The 21052-nt window shown below is 40.5% G+C and overlaps 1 protein-coding gene across 6 annotated transcripts in view; it reads left to right on the plus strand.

The window, feature by feature from the left end:
* Positions 1-21052, plus strand: part of EXOC2 (exocyst complex component 2) — a 608573-nt gene that overhangs the window by 197919 nt on the left and 389602 nt on the right. The gene's annotated exons all lie outside the window — the stretch shown is intronic.

Raw genomic sequence — 21052 nt, forward strand, 5'->3', positions numbered from 1 at the left:
ACCTGCCCTCACAAACACACCACCAACCAACCAATAACAAACAAAAAGAGAAGCATGCACCACAGTTAAAGATACTAAGATTAAGAATGTTTCAGGAGTCTCCTTAAGCAAATGCTTTTTATTTTAAGGATATTCCAGGCTTTGAAGAACATTAGGTGGGCACACTCAAGTTTACTATCCCGGTTCCCCATATATTTTTTAATTCTCAGAGTTGAACACAGGATATTGAAGGAGTATATGAGTGCTTCTAACTTACTTAAGAATCACATGATTTCATCTTATATAGGGTACCATCAGCTTTTCTCTTTGAATTTTAAACTTGGAAATCAGGAGCTTCTGTCCTGAACAACTTGGAAAAGAGTGATATTTACTGAATTTGTGAATGAAAAGCAAATTTATTTTCTATCTGTACATGAGGGAAATGTTTTACAGGCTTTGAGTAGAGAGATTTACAGGCTGATTTCACTTTTTTATTCTAGTTTCAGTTTTCCAAATACATATATTTCTGTATCTGTAAATTCATCTTAGACTAACTTTAAACAAGGCAACAAGTGTATGATTTTCTTTGGCCAGCGTGTAAAGTATATTTAGGTCCTTTAAAATCTTGTTGGTAACAGATGCTAGCTTGTATGACTGAAATGCAGCATTCTAAATTCCTTTAGAAAAATGTAGTATTTAGAATGGAAAAAAACCCTATATTTTCCACTGAATTGATATCTTTAATAAAGTACAATTATATGAAGGTGATGTTCGGTGGCAATATGGGTTGGGCATGCAGAGCTGGTCAGAAATGCCATTGCAGTAAAAATGTATTTAAATGCTTTAACAAAAAATTCAAAAGCTAAGGGAAGAGAACTTGAAGCTTAAGTTAAACAGAGGGGCTACCTTTGCTTATGGATTTTTTTTTATTATTGCTAGAAAAGCGATATGTGCTCAGTGAAAAGAAAAACTTCTTGTAATACTGATTTAGATGTTTGTGAGGACACTGAAGTATGGGGAGAGAACTGTTAGACTTACTGCGGTCTGTAATGATATGGAGTGTCTTGTAAAATATTAGTGTGGCTTCTTCCTCCCAGACAGTCGGCAGAGTCGTGCAGCAACTGACTGTCAATGCAGGACCAACTAGGCAACTTACAGTCATTAGAGTGCCAGGAAAATCTATTTCTGAAGTGATAATTTGCTTCTTTAGTTTAAAATCCCAGCAATGTCTCTAATATACATAATTGAGTAGTAATGTACACCAAAGTGAGTGAACTGAAATAACTGTTTTTCCCTTATTTTTTAAACATGTGAAAGAGACTCAGTTCCTATTCTGGAAAGCAGTTTTACATAACTTTTTTTTAATTATTTTATTTTACTTTTTTTATGATTATTATGTTCAGTTAGCCATATAGTACATTATTAGTTTTTGATGTAGTGTTCAACAATCTTTTTTTTTTTTTAAAGATTTTCTTTATTTATTTGACAGAGATAGAGACAGCCAGCGAGAGAGGGAACACAAGCAGGGGAGTGGGAGAGGAAGACGCAGGCTCATAGCGGAGGAGCCTGATGTGGGGCTCCATCCCGTAATGCCGGGATCACGCCCTGAGCCGAAGGCAGACGCTTAACCGCTGTGCCACCCAGGCGCCCCTCAACAATCTTTTAAATGCAATTTTACCTTTTTAAAATCATCCTGAAGATTCTTTGAGCCTTGTAGAATTTTAAGGGCACCATTATGAACATCATATTCCTTTTGATATTTGTTGGACATTTAAAAAAATCTGTCCCCCTTCTCTGAATTTGGAACAGTAGTATTCTCTCATGTTTCTCTTATGACCCATCTTCCACAACTTTCCTGCTTTCTAGTCATGGAGTGGTTTGACACTTTATGATACTTCTGCTTTTGATCAAAGCAAATGCTAATTGAGTGAACTTCCTCTTTGAAGAGAGAAGTCTAAGTCAATAATCTTTTCCTTTACTGAACTCTGAAAGACTAGATTTACTCATTTCTTGGACTACTTTTCTTAATTTCATTTAAAAAGTATTGTGAAGTAAATTTTAATAAACTTGTATTTGATCTACTTGTGAGAAAAGCAGTTTTACATTTTCTAAGGAGGATAATCCTAGTCAGCCTTTTTTTTTTTTAAACACAGTTTCATTATTTCACCTTACCTTGTTTTTCAGACACTTTTCTCCTTTTTTATATGCAGTTTAGTGTATTAGAGTCAGTTCTGTAAAACCATTTGTACAATGCTTTGAACATTTGGTTATAATTTTTCTGTCTGCCAAGCATTTTTCAATGTGAAATTTATTAACCTTGAGATGACCTGTGGCCTACATATTTTCTTCATTACATGCCTTATCTGTTAAAGCATTTATTGTATTATGTATTAAATTGATAGCTGCAAACTATGCTGTTTGGCATCAGGGTAAACTAAAGTACTTTTGTGCAAATAAACAGTATAAGTCATTTTGTAAACTTCATTTTGGACATTTCAGGCATCTATCAAGATAGAATAATAAAACAAATCTTGATTGACCTGTTGGCCAGCTTCAACAATTATGAGCTCATGGCCACTCTTGTTTTATCTGTACTCCTCAATTCCCCACTACCCTGGGATATATTATTTTGAAGTGAATTCCAGACATTAGAGAATTTCATCCATACACAGATCAGATAAGGACTGATCTAAAAACAACAACAACAACAACAACAACAAAAACCCAAATACAAAACCACAATACCATCATCAGATCTGGAAAAAATTAACAGTAATTTCTCAATTTCATCAAATATCTAGTCAATGTTCAGAAATCATAAAAGCTTTTTAGACAGTTTGTTCAAATCAGTATTCAACCAGCTCTATATGTTGCATTTGGTTGATATGTCTCTTAATTTTTTCTTTTCTTCTTCTAGGGTCCCTTCTTCAGTTTATTTGTTGAATAAATGAAGTTGTTTGTTCTATAGATATTCTCACTTTCTGGATTTTTCATATTGCTTCCTCATGGTGTCATTTACCATGTTCCTCTGTTCCTTTTGTTGCCTATAAATTTGCAATTAATAAAATAGCTCTATCAGTTTCAGGCTTGATTTTGTTTTAATTTTGTTTGCTGCTACCAAGAGGTACATAGGGTTTGGTTGTCTCTCTTTTTATGATCTTAAGATTGAAAATTGGATTTAAGTGTTATCAGCTTGATCCACTCTTTAAAAGTTTATCATAACTTTTATCATAGCTAAAATTTATCAAAAACTTTTCATCTGATGGTATTAGCATCTTTGGGAATTGTTACAGTGACCTATTATTTCCTTAAGGATTACAAGTTCATGATTGTTAGCTGAAACACTAAATAAAAAATAAAAAATTTCATCAGCTGTTCAGTTACTCTGGGAGTGCAGTTCCTACAGGAAAGGCAGGATAAATTCTTGATACTTTCTCTTTTTTATCAGTTTTCAGAATGAGTTGGTTCCCTCACATTTTGAAAAAATGATCAACAAGATTTAAAATTTTTTTTTAATTTTTATTGGTCTGAGCATATTTTATGAGCTTCAACTCAGTATAGTAGTTCTTATTTTTTTAATAATTAATTTGTGCCCTGTTTGGCTGGGGAGTCTCTTCAAATGGGCTCCTGTTTCCTGAAAGTTCAGCTTGATGATGCTCCCTTGCTTTCTGGTATGTTGAGATGTTGCATGGTTACCCTGTGCTTTCTTGTCCCAGATGTGGAGTCAGCCATTGGAAGGAAATGAGATAATTCAAATATTTAAATGATGTAAAGTTTGAAGAAACTTCTTTTCTTTTATCTTTCCATACTCTGTCCCTGTCCTCCCTATGTGCCCCTGGCTTTTTTTGTAGGGTCTCTGTCTTATTAACTCTCATCCAAAAGTTCATTCTGTAATTGGATAAGCAGTGTTAGCAGCAATCACATTACCTGGTGTCTTATGTTCCAACAATACTACTGCTTCTGTTCACATCAGCACCAGGTAAGCCAATTCCCTAACATCACAATTCCTACCAGTCAGGTAGTGAAAGATGTCCTTAGAGACTCCTCTAAAGAGGTGTCTCCTAGTCAGGAAGACATTAGAAGGACTATGTGTGTTCTATAATTATGAATCTGTGAAACTTCTGTTTCTAAGGGCCTGTGGGAAGCGTTAGGGATTTTATTTCCTTACTTTACCTGATTTTGTTTGTTGAGCTATACACCTAAGGGTCTTCCTAAAACTCGTTTACACACTTCACAAAGATACCAGATACTTGTCTATATTCTACCATTTTGGCATTCTTTTCTCCTCCCCAGCCATTTTATTATTTCTTGTAACCTTGGCTACACTAATTTAAAATATTTGTCTTTAAATAGTTCTGTGTGAAAAATTTAAAGGGCATGGGGGTGGGGGGCTGCCATTGTTTTGATCTCTGACTTAGGGCATGCCCTGAAAGCCTGTGGAAGTCCGTGGTACCTACCAGACAAAATGAGCAGGTGGCTATGTCCACTCTTCTCTTTGGCTAGTTGCACATCCAGCAGTATAACCACACAACTCCATATTTGGCAACATTGACAGCTGATAGCAAATGTTGACATTTGGATCATCATTTTCATAAATTTAGCCTAGATGTTGTCATTACTATCAAAGGAGTTATTTTATCTCTACCATGATTCCTCCTCAGAAAAAAAGCTTTCTGTTCATATTCAGAAATTTTTATTCTAGCATTTGTAAAGATAGCTTGTTGTAGCAAACTGATTAGTTTTAGTACCTCTGCACTCTGCATTATATGTGAATTTTATGAAACACTTTTAGAATTGTCTTAAGAGTGTGGATGGGTGGAGTGCGCTGGACTAGTAGAATGAGACAATTCCAAATTATTACTTTAACCTGGAAAACCGTGACAAATGTTATGCTTTCCCAGTTATTTATAACATGCATCACAATAGAAAGCTGAGGTTCAGATGATTTCCAAATGTTATATTTGGACTTCTTAGCAAGTTTTAAGTCACCATCAAAAGTGCTTTGATATTTTAGTCACTGGCTAACAGAATCAAAAGCATTAAAATAACAATACTGAAACTAAGAACAGACAAGTTGTCTAAAAAAAAAAAAAAAAAACCCTGGAAGCTACTTTATACTGGAGATACCTGAACACTGTGTGTGTGTGTGTGTGTGTGTGTGTGTGTGTGTGTGTGTGTACGTGGTCTCCTTTTTTATTGAAAATCACTATTTAATTAAAATTATTATTACTGGTTGTTACACTCCTGCAGGACTATAATGTGCCCCTATCCCAACACACCTAGAGTCTAATTGGCTGTACTTCAGCTCTGAAACTACTTTTGGTGCTTAGATGGGTCAGGATAGCTCTCTGGAATTGCCTTATATCCAACAGACATTTTGATGATTTTAAAGAGAGCAAGAGAGATTACAAAAAAGCCAGGAGTAGATAGGGGGTCAGAAGACTTAGCACGGAAAGGATAGAAAGATGTTAAGAGGAGAAATTTTTTTTCTATTTTCCTAATCACTTCCAATGCTCACATTCTCCAACCTGCCTTCCTGGGGTTTTTTGTTTGTTTTTTAACTTCTTTGTTTCTCTTTGTGTTTCTGCACATGGGGTGGTGTGGGAGTAAGTTAGGGTTTGTAGTTGCTGACTTATAGGAAGAACTGAAAAATGTGTATTTCAAATATTCTCTTCTTTATGCCATACCATTACAATATTATAAATTTGTTTCTGGCATGATATTTATAAAAAACAAAACCAATGTGTTCATAGTTTCATTAAAAACAGTAGCATTCATATGCCTCTACTGTGGCTAGGATTGAAAAGGAAAAGTTTTGAGAATTGTTAGTTAGAACTAAGCCTTTGTTGCTTATTGTTCTCCTTAAGGTTTTTTATATGCACAAATCTGGTCATTGGCTCCTGTAACTTTCCCATCAGAATACCTTTAAAAATATATCTCTTTGTCCTCACTTGGCTTTGCTAGCCCTTACTCAGCTACACCTGCATCTCCCTGTCTCCTGCTCTGAGCTTCTGCTCTGATGGAGCTCTCCTAACCCCCACCTGAGCTTCCCACCTGAGCCTGCCTGAAGGCCATGTAAGCACCCAGGTGTGAGCTTCCAGAGAACCCCTGGAGGGGCTGTATCTTCATCACTACCAAGTCTGAAGCCACTGAGAAAGTGCCACAGACAGACCGTGTACTCAAAAATTGTGCTAAATGAATGGAAAAGGCAAATGAATTTACTCATTCTAATAGATGCACACCTACAGAATTTTGTGAGAAAGCTAAGCCATAGAACAACTCTTTGTTTTTCATCTCCTCTAATATGTCTTCAACCAAGGTCAGAAATGCCCTCTCTGTCTGCGTCTCTCCCCCAGTACTAGGAGAGCCTCAGAGATAAACAGGTTAGTAAATATTTATTGGATTAATTACATGCAACTTCCTTAACCATCTTGTCTTAATAAGCAACAAAAGCCCATCCCGAAATACTTTAGTATAGCTTAATAATAAGCCATTTTGATAACTGTTGAACATCACAGTGGAAACTTTTGAGTATGGGTGTGTTTTTTTTGTTGTTGTTTTTTTAAAGATTTTATTTATTTATTTGACAGAGATAGAGACAGCCAGCGAGAGAGGGAACACAAGCAGGGGGAGTGGGAGAGGAAGAAGCAGGCTCATAGTGGAGGAGCCTGATGTGGGGCTCGATCCCACAACACCGGGATCACGCCCTGAGCCGAAGGCAGACGCCCAACCGCTGTGCCACCCAGGTGCCCCTGAGTATGGGTTTTTAAAACAACATCATCTTGAACATTTCCTGGGAGTCTCCATTAGAAGGGAGACTGACAGGCCTGAGAGAGGCTTAGAGACCTGACACATCCTTCCCTCCAGAGCTGAGGAAACCCAGCCCAGGTGAAGGGTTATTGAAGGCGCTGGAGCACCATATGATTGACATAACAGGGACTTTTCTCTTTCTGCCTCAGGATATCATTTATCAGCAAGCTAATTAATGTGATAAACTCTGTATAAACAATCCAACAGTGATACTGTTTGAATCCAAAACTCTGTTTGGGTCTAAGTTTTAAGTGATTGGAACACTAGATGTCAACAAAGCAGTTTATGTCTATAGGAGTAAGTTAGACATGATGTTAATAAAATCTTTATGTTGTATGAGGTATTTACTTTGGATATGGATTTTCTTTTGTATCAGTTTACTTCAAATCTGTGGTAATGTCTAGTACTGATAAAAATTTTTGAGTGACAACCAGAGTAAATTCATAAATATGATATATTTGAAAACCCATTTTTCATTTTTGAAATTGCTGTCATTTCTGATCACCAATGGTATGACAACCTATGATTATAGTAACAAGAACTTTAAGAATTATATGTAGAATGCATACACTTTTAGCAAGTTTGTGTATTGAAGGAGCTTAATAATAGGTTTTATGAAATCACAAAAAGCCACCTTCAGGGAGTTTAAATATGGTGGATGTGAAAAAGATTAATATTCTTGTAGTCTACAGTATAAGTTGGGTTGTGTTAATGAAAAGAAAAATTGGTGTATATTCTTGGACTTTTTTCTCTTCTTTTTTTATTTTGTGCTATGGCTTTTTTTTCTGCTAAGGAAAACGTATAACAAATCCCCCCCCTCTTTTTTTTAACCAGAGTAAGTGCTACTTTTGGACATGTGTGCCCATATCCAACAAGACTATACTTAAATTAATGTTTTTTCCCCCACTCTGGAGTCTCGTCATTTATTTTTTTTTATATAATAATTGTTTATTATGTTATGTTAGTCACCATACAGTATATCCTTAGTTTCTGATGTAGTGTTCCATGATTCATTATTTGCATGTAACACCCAGTGCACCATGCAATATGTGCCCTCCTTAATACCCATCACTGGCCTACCCCATCCCCCACCCCCCTCCCCTCTGAAGCCCTCAGTTTGTTTCCCAGAGTCCGTAGTCTCTCATGATTCATTCCCCCTTCTGTTTACTCCCCCTTCATTCTTTCCTACCTTCTCCTACCGATCTTCCTATTTCTTATGTTCCATAAATGAGTGAAACCATATAATTGTCTTTCTCTGCTTCACTTATTTCACTTAGCATAATCCCCTCCAGTAATGTTGATAATGAAGTGCTTGTGGTGGGGCACACAGTCTTTCACCATTGGAAAACTGGCAGTGCCCTCTAAAGATAAATATGCATTTCTGCAATGACCCAGTTCCATTACCTAAGAGAAATGAGTGTTTATGCCTACCAAAGACAACAACAATATTCATAGCGGCTCTATTTAAAATAGCTAAAAACTGGGATGCCTGGGTGGCTCAGTCAGTTAAGCGTCTTCCTTAGGCTCAGGTCATGATCCCAGGGTCCTAAGATCAAGTCCTGCATGGTCTCCTTGCTCAGCAGGGAGCCTGCTTCTCCCTCTGCCTCCTGCTCCCCCTGGTTGTGCTTTCTCTCTCTGTCTCTCTCTCCCTCTTTCTTTCTCTCCCTTTCCGACAAATAAAGTCTTTAAATTTTTTTTAAAAAATAAAATAGCTAAAAATTGGGAACAGTTCATATATCTATCAGCAATTAGAATGGATACATAAATCTTGCTGTGGTCATACAGTGAGATTTGTATAGCAGTGAGTATGACCAGACTCTCCTATATCCAACATTAATGATTCTCACAGATATACTATTGAGGGAACGAAGCCAGATTCGAAAGAATACTGTCTGCTTCTGTATGAGTCCATTACTTCACTTATATGAAAGCCAACACACGGATCAATAGAGAGAGAGATCTGAATAATATTACCTTTTAGACAGGGATATTGTCTGGGAAGGACTACCAAGAGAGCCTGCTGGGATGCTGGATATAAATACCCTATCTCTAGATCTGGATGGTGGTTGTATGTGTGTATACAAATGTAAAAAACATCAGGTTATATACACTTAAGATTTATGTATTTACTATAAGTTATACTTAATTTTTTCCCTTCATTCTGTTTTTATTATAACATGTTTGTTTAATTTACAGCAAGCAGAAAATAAGCTGGGTCTTGTTTTGATCCAGACATTGATGTTTTAAAGGTTGTACACAATATTTGTTTAAAAAAAAATACTAAAAATTCCTTTTTAGAAGCTTCTGAAATAAAGAAAATACAGAGTTTAACCCCACAACTTTCCTCTTTAGTAGAACTGCTAACTACTGCTACAATTTTAAATAGACTTTTTGTTGTTTAAACTGTACATCTAGGACAATCTAAAAAATTAAAGAAATGTGCAAACAAATGATTGCATAGCAGAACATGAACGTTAACTGCAGACAGTAAAGAAATGAAAGAAATACTTTCAAATACACAAAGGTCTAGAATCAATCCTTTAAACACATTCCACAAACAATATTTTCAAAACGATCTTTTGTTCTTTATAGGCAAGGCCTATATTACTAAAACCAAAATTGAAAAAAGCAATCCTCTACAAGGAATTGTTTCCCCACTATATTTCTTACTTATAGCTTCAAGCGAGCAATCTGAAATTTTTAAAGATGCTAGCATTTATTCTGAAGTGATACTTTTGTTGTCCCCCAAATGATCTCTCAGAGAAATGCTAGAAAATTATAAATGGTTGAGGTATTATTTTCTTTTTTAGTCAGGTACTGCCAGGTACTACCTTGGTAATCAAACTCAGAGATATGACTCTTACTTAAAATTAATTCTTTTTCCAAAATATTTTAAATTTCATGGCACCATAGAATCACCTAGAATGGGAGTGTTCTCTTTCAGCTTACCTCACATGAAATAAACAGGTGTGAAGAACTAGTTTCCTTCATAGAGTGGTAGGCAAATTTTGATACAAATGCACAGACTGAGTGCGATAAATATCAAAATTCAGTTCTTTTACACTATGCATAAACCTAAACCTACTTTGGAAAGATTTACCTACTAAGCAATATGACCAACAATGGTCCTTAAAGTTTTGAGTAACTATATGAGAGTATTTTTTCCCCTTAAAATTTTTTCTGCCATCATTGACCTATTCAGATTTTAAGGTGAGTTCTTCCAATGTTTATATATTCCAAATCTTCATAGAAACCAGAAAAAAAACAGTGAAGTGTCCACGTTTCAGTCAAAAATGCAGTCTTCCCCAAAATCCTACTTAACCCAGTTGACACCATTTCCCAAGAGAGTTAACAAAAAAAAAAAAAAAAAAAAAGTTCCTTGCTTCATCATAAATTAACTTATCATCAGGGACCTAGACATCTTAACAAGACAGAAAGGTCCACCCTGAACTTAAATGTGTCTGATCAGTCAGTTGTTACACTGTGGCTACACCTTCACTTTTGTTTCATTCTGTCCTATTAGCAAGCTACATTTCTGTGTTAACACTTCTGCTAAATATGGGTATAAAAGTTTATTTTTAATAAAACAGTGTTACAAATAATGGTCAACCAACATCTTATCACCAATACTTCAAACATAAAAAATGAGAATCTTTACAAAAGTACACAGAGACCACAAATTGTAGCTGCCCATAACATTAAAAAAACTGGACTCTTCAGAGTGGCTTCTCAACAGCATATCATTTTAATTATAACCATTTGCCTGATACAGGGAAAATTGTCAAGAATCATTGCAACATTGTATTCATAATCATTTAAGTAAACCAAACTGAGTAAAATAAGGATACATGCCTAAAAATATCAAGGTTTCTATATTATCCGCTGAACATAAGATTAGTCTAAGACCTTGATCTAGATTTTGTGTTTTTTTTTAATATTTTTTCTTTTTTCTTTTTTTTTAAAAGATTTTTATTTATTTATTTGACAGAGATACAGACAGCCAGCAAGAGAGGGAACACAAGCAGGGGGAGTGGGAGAGGAAGAAGCAGGACCATAGCGGAGGAGCCTAATGTGGGGCTCTATCCCATAACGCGGGGATCACGCCCTGAGCCAAAGGGAGACGCTTAACCACTGTGCCAACCAGGCGCCCCTTGATCTAGATTTTGACCTAAACCTTGATCTTGATGAGATTTGAATCTAAATGGTTCTTTTTTTTTTTAACGATTTTTTATTATGTTAGTCACCATACAGTACATCCCCGGATTCCGACGTAAAGTTCGATGCTCCATTACTTGCGTATAACACCCAGTGCACCATGCAATACGTGCCCTCCTTACCACCTATCACCAGTCTATCCCATTCCCTCACCCCCCTCCCCTCTGAAGTCCTCAGTTTGTTTCTCATAGTCCATAGTCTCTCATGTTTCATTCCCCCTTCTGATTACCCCCCCTTTCTTTATCCCTTTCTTCCCCTACCGATCATCCTAGTTCTTANCGTAGTTCTTACGCTCCATCGATGAGAGAAATCATATGATAATTGTCTTTCTCTGCTTATTTCACTTAGCATTATCTGCTCCAGTGCCGTCCATGTTGCAGCAAATGTTGAGAATTCGTTCTTTCTGATAGCTGAGTAATATTCTATTGTATATATGGACCACAGCTTCTTAATCCAGTCATCTGTTGAAGGGCATCTCGGCTCCTTCCACGATATAGCTATTGTGGACAATGCTGCTATGAACATTGGGGTGCATATGGCCCTTCTCTTCACTACGTCTGTATCTTTGAGGTAAACACCCAGTAGTGCGATGGCTGGGTCATAGGGTAGCTCAAATTTTAACTTTTTAAGGGACCTCCACACTGTTTTCCAGAGTGGCTGTACCAACTTGCATTCCCACCAACAATGTAGGAGGGATCCCCTTTCTCCACATCCTCTCCAACAATTGTTGTTTCTTGCCTTGTCTATCTTTGCCATTCTAACTGGCGTAAGGTGGTATCTCAGTGTGGTTTTGATTTGAATTTCCCTGATGGCTAATGATTTTGAACATTTTTTCATGTGTCTGTTAGCCATTTGTATGTCTTCATTGGAAAAGTGTCTGTTCATATCTTCTGCCCATTTTATGATTTGTTTATTTGTTTCTCGTGTATTGAGTTTGAGAAGTTCTTTGTAGATCTTGGATACCAGTCCTTTATCTGTGGTGTCCTTTGCAAATATATTCTCCCATTCCGTGGGCTGTCTCTTAGTTTTTTTGACTGTTTCCTTGGCTGTGCAGAAGCTCTTTATCCTGATAAAGTCCCATAAGTTCATTTTATCTTTTATTTCTCTTGCCTTTGGAGATGTGTCGTGAAAAAGGTTGCTCTGGCCGATGTCATAGAAGTTGTTGCCTATGTTCTCCTCTAGAATTTTGATGGATTCCTGTCTCACATTGAGGTCTTTCATCCATTTGGAGTTTATTTTTGTGTATGGTGTGAGAGAGTGGTCAAGTTTCATTCTTTTGCATGTAGCTGTCCAATTTTCCCAGCACCATTTATTGAAGAGACTGTCTTTTTTCCACCGGATGTTTTTTCCTGCTTTATCAAAGATTAGTTGCCCAAAGAGCCGAGGGTCCATTTCTGGGTTCTCTATTCTGTTCCATTGGTCGATGTGTCTGTTTTTGTGCCAGTACCATGCTGTCTTTGTGATCACAGCTTTGTAGTACAGCTCGAAATCCGGCATTGTGATGCCCCCAGCTTTGTTTTTCCTTTTCAACAGTTCCTTGGAGATTCGGGGCCTTTTCTGGTTCCATACAAATTTAAGGACTATTTGTTCCAGTTCTTTGAAAAATGTCCTCGGTATTTTGATCGGGATAGCATTGAAAGTGTAGATTGCTCTGGGTAGTATGGACATTTTAACTATGTTAATTCTTCCAATCCATGAGCATGGAATATTTTTCCATCTTTTTATGTCTTCCTCAATATCTTTCAAAAGTGATCTATAGTTTCTAGGATATAGGTCCTTTACGTCTCTGGTTAAGTTAATTCCAAGGTAACGTATGGTTTTTGGTGTTATTGTAAATGGGATGGATTCCCTAATTTCTCTTTCTTCAGTCTCGTTATTCGTGTATAGAAATGCAACTGATTTCTGGGCATTGATTTTGTATCCTGCCACCTTACTGAATTGTTCTATAACTTCTAATAGTTTGGGAGTGGATTCCTTTGGGTTTTCCATATAGAGTATCATGTCATCTGCAAAGAGAGACAGTTTGACTTCTTCTTTGCCGATTTGGATACCTTTGATCCCTTTTTGTCTTCTGATTGCTGTTGCAAGGACTTCTAGTACTATGTTGAATAATAGTGGCGAGAGTGGGCATCCTTGTCGTGTTCCTGATCTTAAGGGAAAGGCTTCCAGCTTTTCCCCATTGAGAATAATGCTTGCAGTAGGCTTTTCATAGATGGCTTTTATGAGATTGAGAAATGTACCCTCTATTCCTACACTCTGAAGGGTTTTAATCAGGAAAGGATGCTGTATTTTGTCAAATGCTTTTTCTGCATCAATTGAGAGGATCATATGGTTCTTGAGTCTTTTCTTGTTGATATGATGTATCACATTGATTGATTTGCGAGTGTTGAACCATGCTTGCATCCCAGGTATGAATCCCACTTGGTCATGATGGATAATCCTTTTAATGTACTGTTGGATTCTATTAGCAAGGATCTTGTTGAGGATTTTGGCATCCATATTCATTAGAGAAATCGGTCTGTAATTCTCCTTTTTGAGGGGGTCTTTGCCTGGTTTGGGGATCAAGGTAATATTAGCCTCATAGAATGAGTTTGGTAGCTTTCCTTCTGTTTCTATTTTTTGAAATAGCTTTAGGAGAATAGGTATTATTTCTTCTTTGAATGTTTGGTAGAATTCCCCAGGAAAACCGTCTGGGCCTGGAGTTTTATTATTTGGAAGGTTGTTTATCACTGACTCAATTTCTTCATAGTTAATTGGCCTATTTAAGAAATCTATTTCTTCCTGTTTCAGTCTTGGTAGTTTATAGGTTTCCAGGAAGGCCTCCATCTCTTCCAGATTGTTTAGTTTTTTGGCATATAGCTGTTGATAAAAGTTTCTAATAATCCTTGCAATTTCAATGGTGCTGGTCGTGACCTCTCCCTTTTCAGTCATAATTTTAATAATCTCAGTCCTTTCTCTTTGTTTTTGGACAAGTTTTGCCAGTGGTCTATCAATTTTATGGATTCTCTCAAAGAACCAGCTTCTAGTCCTGTTGATCTGCTCTACTGTGGTTCTGGTCTCTAATTCATTGATTTCTGCTCTAATCTTGGTCAACTCCTTCCTTGTCAGTGGGTTAGGCCTGTCCCTCTGTTGCTGTTCCAGTTTCTTGAGGTGAGAATATAGAAACTGCATTTTAGATTTTTCTATTCTTTTGAGTGAGGCTTGGATGGCTATGTATTTCCCCCTTAGGACTGCCTTTGCAGTATCCCATAGGTTTTGGACCGTTGTGTATTCATTCTCGTTGGTCTCCATAAATTGTTTAATTTGTTTTTTGATTTCCTGGTTTATCGAGTCATTCTTGAGCAGGATGGTTCTTAGCCTCCAAGTGTTTGAGTTTCTTCCAGGTTTTTCCTTGTGGTTGAGTTCCAATTTCAGAGCGTTGTGGTCTGAGAATATGCAGGGGATAATTTCAATCTTTTGGTATTGGCTGAGACCTGTTTTGTGTCCCAGAGCATGATCTATTCTTGAGAATGTTCCATGGGCATTTGAATAGAATGAGTATTCTTTGGTTCTGGGGTGTAGTGTTCTATATATATCTATGAGGTCCAACTCGTCGAGTATGGCATTCAAAGCCTTTGATTCTTTGCTTAGTTTTTGCCAGGGTGTTCTGTCTATTTCTGATAGTGGGGTGTTGAGGTCCCCTACTATTACTGTGTTCTTATCTATATGTCTCTTTATTTTGGTTAAGAGTTGGCTTGTGTATCTTGCTGCTCCCCTGTTGGGGGCATATATATTAATAATTGTCATATCCACTTGTTGAATACTTCCTTTAAGAATAATATAGTGCCCTTCTGTATCTCTCTCTATGGCCTCTANCCATCCCCGGAAATCATAAAAATGGCTCACAGAGCCTGGACCATGCAGAGTCTGGTTTCTGCCGAACACCTGCTTTGTTTCTGGGAGTCGGAAGCTGTGTGCATGCGGAGCAGAGAGTGCCTTGGGGACTAGCCCCTAATAAAAACCCTGAGCTCAGGGTCTGGTGAGCTTCCCCGGTGGGCAGCCTTCCACATGTGTGGTCACACTCGTTGCTGGACGACTAATGAAGTGCCTTCACTGGGTGAGGACTCTGGAAGCTTGCTCCTGGCTTCTCCTGGACTTTGTCCCGTGCGCCTTTTCCTTTGGCTGATTTGGCTTTGAATCCCTTCCCTGGAGTAAATCCCAGGCTGAGTCCTCCTAATGAATTATCAAGCCCGGTGGTGGTCCTGGGGGCCCGACACAGCTCCCAGCCCTAAGGACAACATCCGGGTCCCATTCTGACTTGGCTTGATGTTTAGTCTGCACGTTCGTGGTGGCGTTTTTCTCCCCGCTGTGTGAGTCTCCTGGAGTTCAGCGAACTGACCGGGTGAGAAAGAGGCCTCTGTACTGGAGACGCTGGCGTATATTCTGCTCCCACAGCTGGCTTTCAGAATGAAAACTGAACCCGAAGAAAGAGGACGCATCCATTGCAAGCCATAGTCAGGCTAGGAAGACTTCCAGAGGTTTCTGGGTTCTCCCGCCAACCACTTTTGCAATGGGAGGGGTGGATCCTTTGAGCTTAATTATGTAGGCAATTAAGAAAGAAAGTTTCATTTTCTATCTGGCCCCAGGCAGGAGCATGAGAGAGTGTGCACTCCCAAATATCTTTCTTATTCAAAGAAAATTAATCCTGGTCCTCTCTCCTGCTAGAACATTCTTTTGAGAGATTGCATAGCTGTGTTTGCAGGGAGTCAGTGCGTTCACACGGACACATCTGTCAGCTACTCTGAAATAACACTTCCCACTCCTTCCTGTAGGTCCTCCAGTTGGCTGGAATAAACATGATGAGAGTTTTCATTTCTGTTCAAATTGCTTATGGCTTCTAAAAATCAGTCTTGTGGCATCAGCGGCTTTCATAGGGCCTCTGATCCAATCCAGGTTCAGGGTGATGGTTTTGAGCACTGGTTCTGGAATAATTTTTTTATAGAAATGGAATAAAACACCCGGCCTGCAGATAGGGCCACTGGAAGGATTACATGAAGGCGTGTACATCATCCCTCGCATGATGTCCGGCATGCAGGTGGCCCTCAGGAAATCACAGCGTCTCTCTCTGATGGGTCAGAAACAGAATGTTTCTAGTTTTACTAGTGGGGTTTGTTCTCACTGGTGTTGACACGCCCCTCCAAGTTTTCCGGACCACATGTATTGCTGGGCTAACCTATCCTCTGTCCCCTCTGTCTGGCTGCAGCAACCACTGTCCCCAGCCCTCGACACAGAGCTTCCACAAACCCTTGATGGGGCCGTGGTCCCTTCTCTATTAGGTTCAACAAAGGCATCTTCCCCAGAGAATCTTTACAAAACAAGAAAAGTCTGAGTCAAAGCAGCAGGCTTCTGAGCTCCAGTCACCTGGGGACCTGAGAGGATGGAGCAGCCCCGGGTGGCACCATGGTCTAGAACACACAGACACCAATAGCCCCAGGCCTGGAAAGTTCCCTCCTCCTGTCAGCCAGCAGCTCTGCCAGCCCCGATTCAATCCCANGTGGCACCATGGTCTAGAACACACAGACACCAATAGCCCCAGGCCTGGAAAGTTCCCTCCTCCTGTCAGCCAGCAGCTTTGCCAGCCCCGATTCAATCCCAATCAAACCAAACCAATCAAACAAAACCATGACTCACAACTCCCAGTTTAAACAATGTGGCAGTGTCTCACACTAGAGGAAAGTCGGGAATCATCGAAGAGACCCGCATCAGGAACATGGGACGGCCACATGATGCTGCAGCATACGCTAGCCGAGATCCTGCCGATGGGGGATTTTCAAGAACACGGAAAAATGCTTACAATGTAAATATTAAGCCCCCCCCCCCAAAAAAGATCTAAAACAGCAGATCTGGATGCTCTTTGGAAAACAGAGTAGATTTAGAAAAAGTCTTAAAAATGGCTTTTGGGCGGGGCTGAACTTGTGACTCTCTTCTTCAGACAGAGGCTACCAGCTGTGAGCCGAGCGGCCTTGGGCCAGCCCCTCAGTCCCCCTCCTTCAGGCCCCGTCATTGGTGCAGTGGGATCATTATCTCAGTGTCTGGGTTTGAGCTGCTGCACAAATAAGAAATGCAGAAAGCAACTCATAGCAGTATTTTATTACGAAATTATTAAATTTGTGCTGTTTGCTTTTGCCAATAGAAGCCTGTTTGGCTTATAACTACTGAGACAAGGTGGGAGGGGAAAAAGAGAGAGAGAGAGAAGAAAGAAAAAAAAAAACAAAAGAGAAAGACCTTAAGATTTACGAATCAGGAGCGCCTGGGTGGCTCAGTCATTAAGCGTCTTCCTTCGGCTCAGGGCGTGATCCCAGGGTCCTGGGATCCAGCCCCCATCGGGCTCCCTGCTCGGCGGGAAGCCTGCTCATCCCTCTCCCACTCCCCCTGCTTGTGTTCCCTCTCTTGCTATCTCTCTGTCAAGTAAATAAATAAATAAATAAATAAATAAATAAATAAATAAATAAATCTAAAGAAATTAACCAGCGATACCTGCTTCATCAAAATTAATTGCCAGTTGTTCCTGTAATGACAAGATGCACAGGTTTCTCCTGTAACCTCAGCTGTCTCCTGCCAAGATGCTGGAGCCCCACCGCACCCCTGTCAGCCCGTCCAGCACCCATGTCTTTGACATGATCCATGCTCATCACGCCCTTCCAGGTTCCCTGAGAGCAGGCCTAGGGCCACACGGAGGCGCCCTGCCCCGTGTCTCTGCTTCCCTCCCGGTGGTGCCGTGTCTCCCAGAACAGTCACTAAAACAGCAGCACGGGGTGGGATTAATTGAAGGACCAGAACTTGCTTCTGGGTTCTCTGTCTGCTGGTTCACTAGAATCATTCCTCTGACTGGCATCTAATGTTTTTGCAGCTAATTGGGGCAGCTCTGCTCTTGCAGAGAGATGATTTTTTTCTTTATCCCCGCTTGTTTACCTGCCCTTAGGGGAGAGGGAAAGGATGAAATATTCCATTTCTGCTGGGAACTCATGGGGAGTCAAATTAAGTGTTCTGCTGAAGCCCTTGGCTTAAACACAGGAGCCCCCCCCCATCCACCGGGCTTGCGTTCCAAGACGCCCAGCGGATGCCTGCAATCGCACACAGTACTGAACCCTAGAGCTATTATGTTCTTTCTTACATCTACGTACCCATACCTATGATGAAGTTTAATTTCTATTTCAGGCACGGAAAGAGATTAACAATAACAGTAACGAAGTAGGACAATTATAACAATACACGGTAATGAAAGTTATGTGAATGCAGCCTCGCTCTCTCTCAAAATGCCTTTCTGTACTGTACTCGCATTTCTCTTTCTTGTGTCGACGTGAGATGGTAAAAGGCCTGGGTGGGGAGGTGAGGTGTGGGGAGTGACAGGGGCACTGTGACGTAGCGTCAGGCCCCTCCTGACCTTCGAAGATATGTCGGGAGGAAGATATCTGCTTCCAGGACACGGCTGATCGAGGGCAACTGACACCACAGAAAGCGGAACCACGAATAAGGGGGGCTACTGTACTGACACCAGGGGGTCAAACTCTGTCTCCTGTCCCAAGAGAAGGCCAAACGTCAACAACTCAGAAATCAATGGAACGGTGAATTAGTTACTTATAAAAGCCAAACCATTCAATTAAGTCCTAATTGACAAGGCGTGGGAGGGGGTTATTTAAGAGCCCAAACTTCTCGTTTACATTCTTCCTTTCTCCCTGCTGCTCTCATTTACTAATTCATTTAACAAACGTCTCTGAGTACTTTTATGTTGAGAACATACATGTGTAAGGCATACATCACATGCATACAGTTGGGTAATTAAGAATTTGGCTGGCCTTTGTCCTTGTGCTTGGAAAAATAGCCTCTAAACCCTTGGGATTTCCTGAGTGACAGGAGTGTCTTTGTTTTTCGTGGTGGGCCTGATCAGCCCCACCTAGAAATTTATGCAAATGAGATAACTCAGGTGAGGGCCTGACCCCATTGGAAAGACCAAGGAGGCTTGGGGCTTCACGCCAGGTGATATCAGCCCTACCTCCAAGAAGGGAAGGGGGTCTGGGGATTGAGTCAATCAGTCATGCCTACGTAAGGAAACCCCAGTAATGACTCTGGAAACAGAGGCTTGGGTGAGCGTCCGTGGGGGACAGTACTCTGTGCGTTCTGTTACACATCCATCCACTGGGGGGGTCATGCATCCTACCTCTGCAGAGAAAAGACCAGAAGCTTAGTGTTTCAAACCCCCAGACCTCATCCTATGTGTCTCCTCTTTGTATCCTTTTGCTATAATATAACTGTAGTTGTTACAGCTGTCCCGAGCTGTGCGCTGTTCCAGCAACTTACCAAAACAGAGAGTAGTGAGAACTCCCCAGTTTGCAAGAAGTATGGGACGGCCCTGGGATCACCGAGCTTACAGCTGGTATCTGACGTGAGGGCAGTCTTTAGAGAACTGTGCTCTTAACTTCGAACTTGGCCTACCTCTGGGAAGTCAGCATCTGAAGTCATCCACAAACCTTTGCACCAGCAGCTCCCCTGGGCACCGGGGAAAGACAACGACCGAGATTATGTGGAATGACACTTAGCCCTGTAGAATCCTGTCTGCTGCACTTTTGTTCTTCCTCCAAGCACTTGCCTGAACTATAGGCCAGGGATGAGCAAATGGGTGGCAGGTGTTCACTCTGCATCCTTGGAATCTGCCCTTAAGTGTCCCTCCTGCCCACCTTCCCGTCTGTTCTCCCAGCCCCAGCAGTCCCTGTTTGCTTTCTCATTTCCACTGTTACCCATGGTTCCTAGCCAACACACTCACTTAGCTCAACATGGGTCCTTCTTGGCGACTCTCTTAATGTCCACCCCAGTGGTCATCCAGCTCGAGTCTGGCCATGCTCTCAGGCCCCTTGCATGTGCCCGTGGGCTCATCCTGCTGGCCCCCCCCCTCCACCAGATGCTCCTCTGCTTTGGCTGCCCCTGAGCCCCATCCCCTTTGGTTTCACCCTCCTCTTTGTGGGACCTCTTGGGACTAGAGCCTGGGCTCTGTAATGTCCACTCAGGATCAAACCTTACATTTCTTTAAATACTGCTTCCAGAAGGGGCACTGTGACGTAGCGTCAGGCCCCTCCTGACCTTCGAAGATATGTCGGGAGGAAGATATCTGCTTCCAGGACACGGCTGATTGAGGGCAACTGACACCACGGAAAGTGGAACCACGAATAAGGGGGGCTACTGTACTGACACCAGGGGGTCAAACTCTGTCTCCTGTCCCAAGAGAAGGCCAAACGTCAACAACTCAGAAATCAATGGAACGGTGAATTAGTTACTTATAAAAGCCAAACCATTCAATTAAGTCCTAATTGACAAGGCGTGGGAGGGGGTTATTTAAGAGCCCAAACTTCTCGTTTACATTCTTCCTTTCTCCCTGCTGCTCTCATTTACTAATTCATTTAACAAACGTCTCTGAGTACTTTTATGTTGAGAACATACATGTGTAAGGCATACATCACATGCATACAGTTGGGTAATTAAGAATTTGGCTGNGGTATTTAAGAGCCCAAAGTTCTCATTTACATTCTTCCTTTCTCCCTGCTGCTCTCATTTACTAATTCATTTAACAAACGTCTCTGAGTACTTTTATGTTGAGAACATACATGTGTAAGGCATACATCACATGCATACAGTTGGGTAATTAAGAATTTGGCTGGCCTTTGTCCTTGTGCTTGGAAAACAGCCTCTAAACCCTTGGGATTTCCTGAGTGACAGGAGTGTCTTTGTTTTTCGTGGTGGGCCTGATCAGCCCCACCTGGAAATTTATGCAAATGAGATAACTCAGGTGAGGGCCTGACCCCATTGGAAAGACCAACGAGGCTTGGGGCTTCACGCCAGGTGATATCAGCCCTACCTCCAAGAAGGGAAGGGGGTCTGGGGATTGAGTCAATCAGTCATGCCTACGTAAGGAAACCCCAGTAATGACTCTGGAAACAGAGGCTTGGGTGAGCGTCCGTGGGGGACAGTACTCTGTGCGTTCTGTTACACATCCATCCACTGGGGGGGTCATGCATCC

Source organism: Ailuropoda melanoleuca, chromosome 5 (assembly GCF_002007445.2).
Source record: "Ailuropoda melanoleuca isolate Jingjing chromosome 5, ASM200744v2, whole genome shotgun sequence".
NCBI classification, from domain to species: Eukaryota; Metazoa; Chordata; class Mammalia; order Carnivora; family Ursidae; genus Ailuropoda; species Ailuropoda melanoleuca.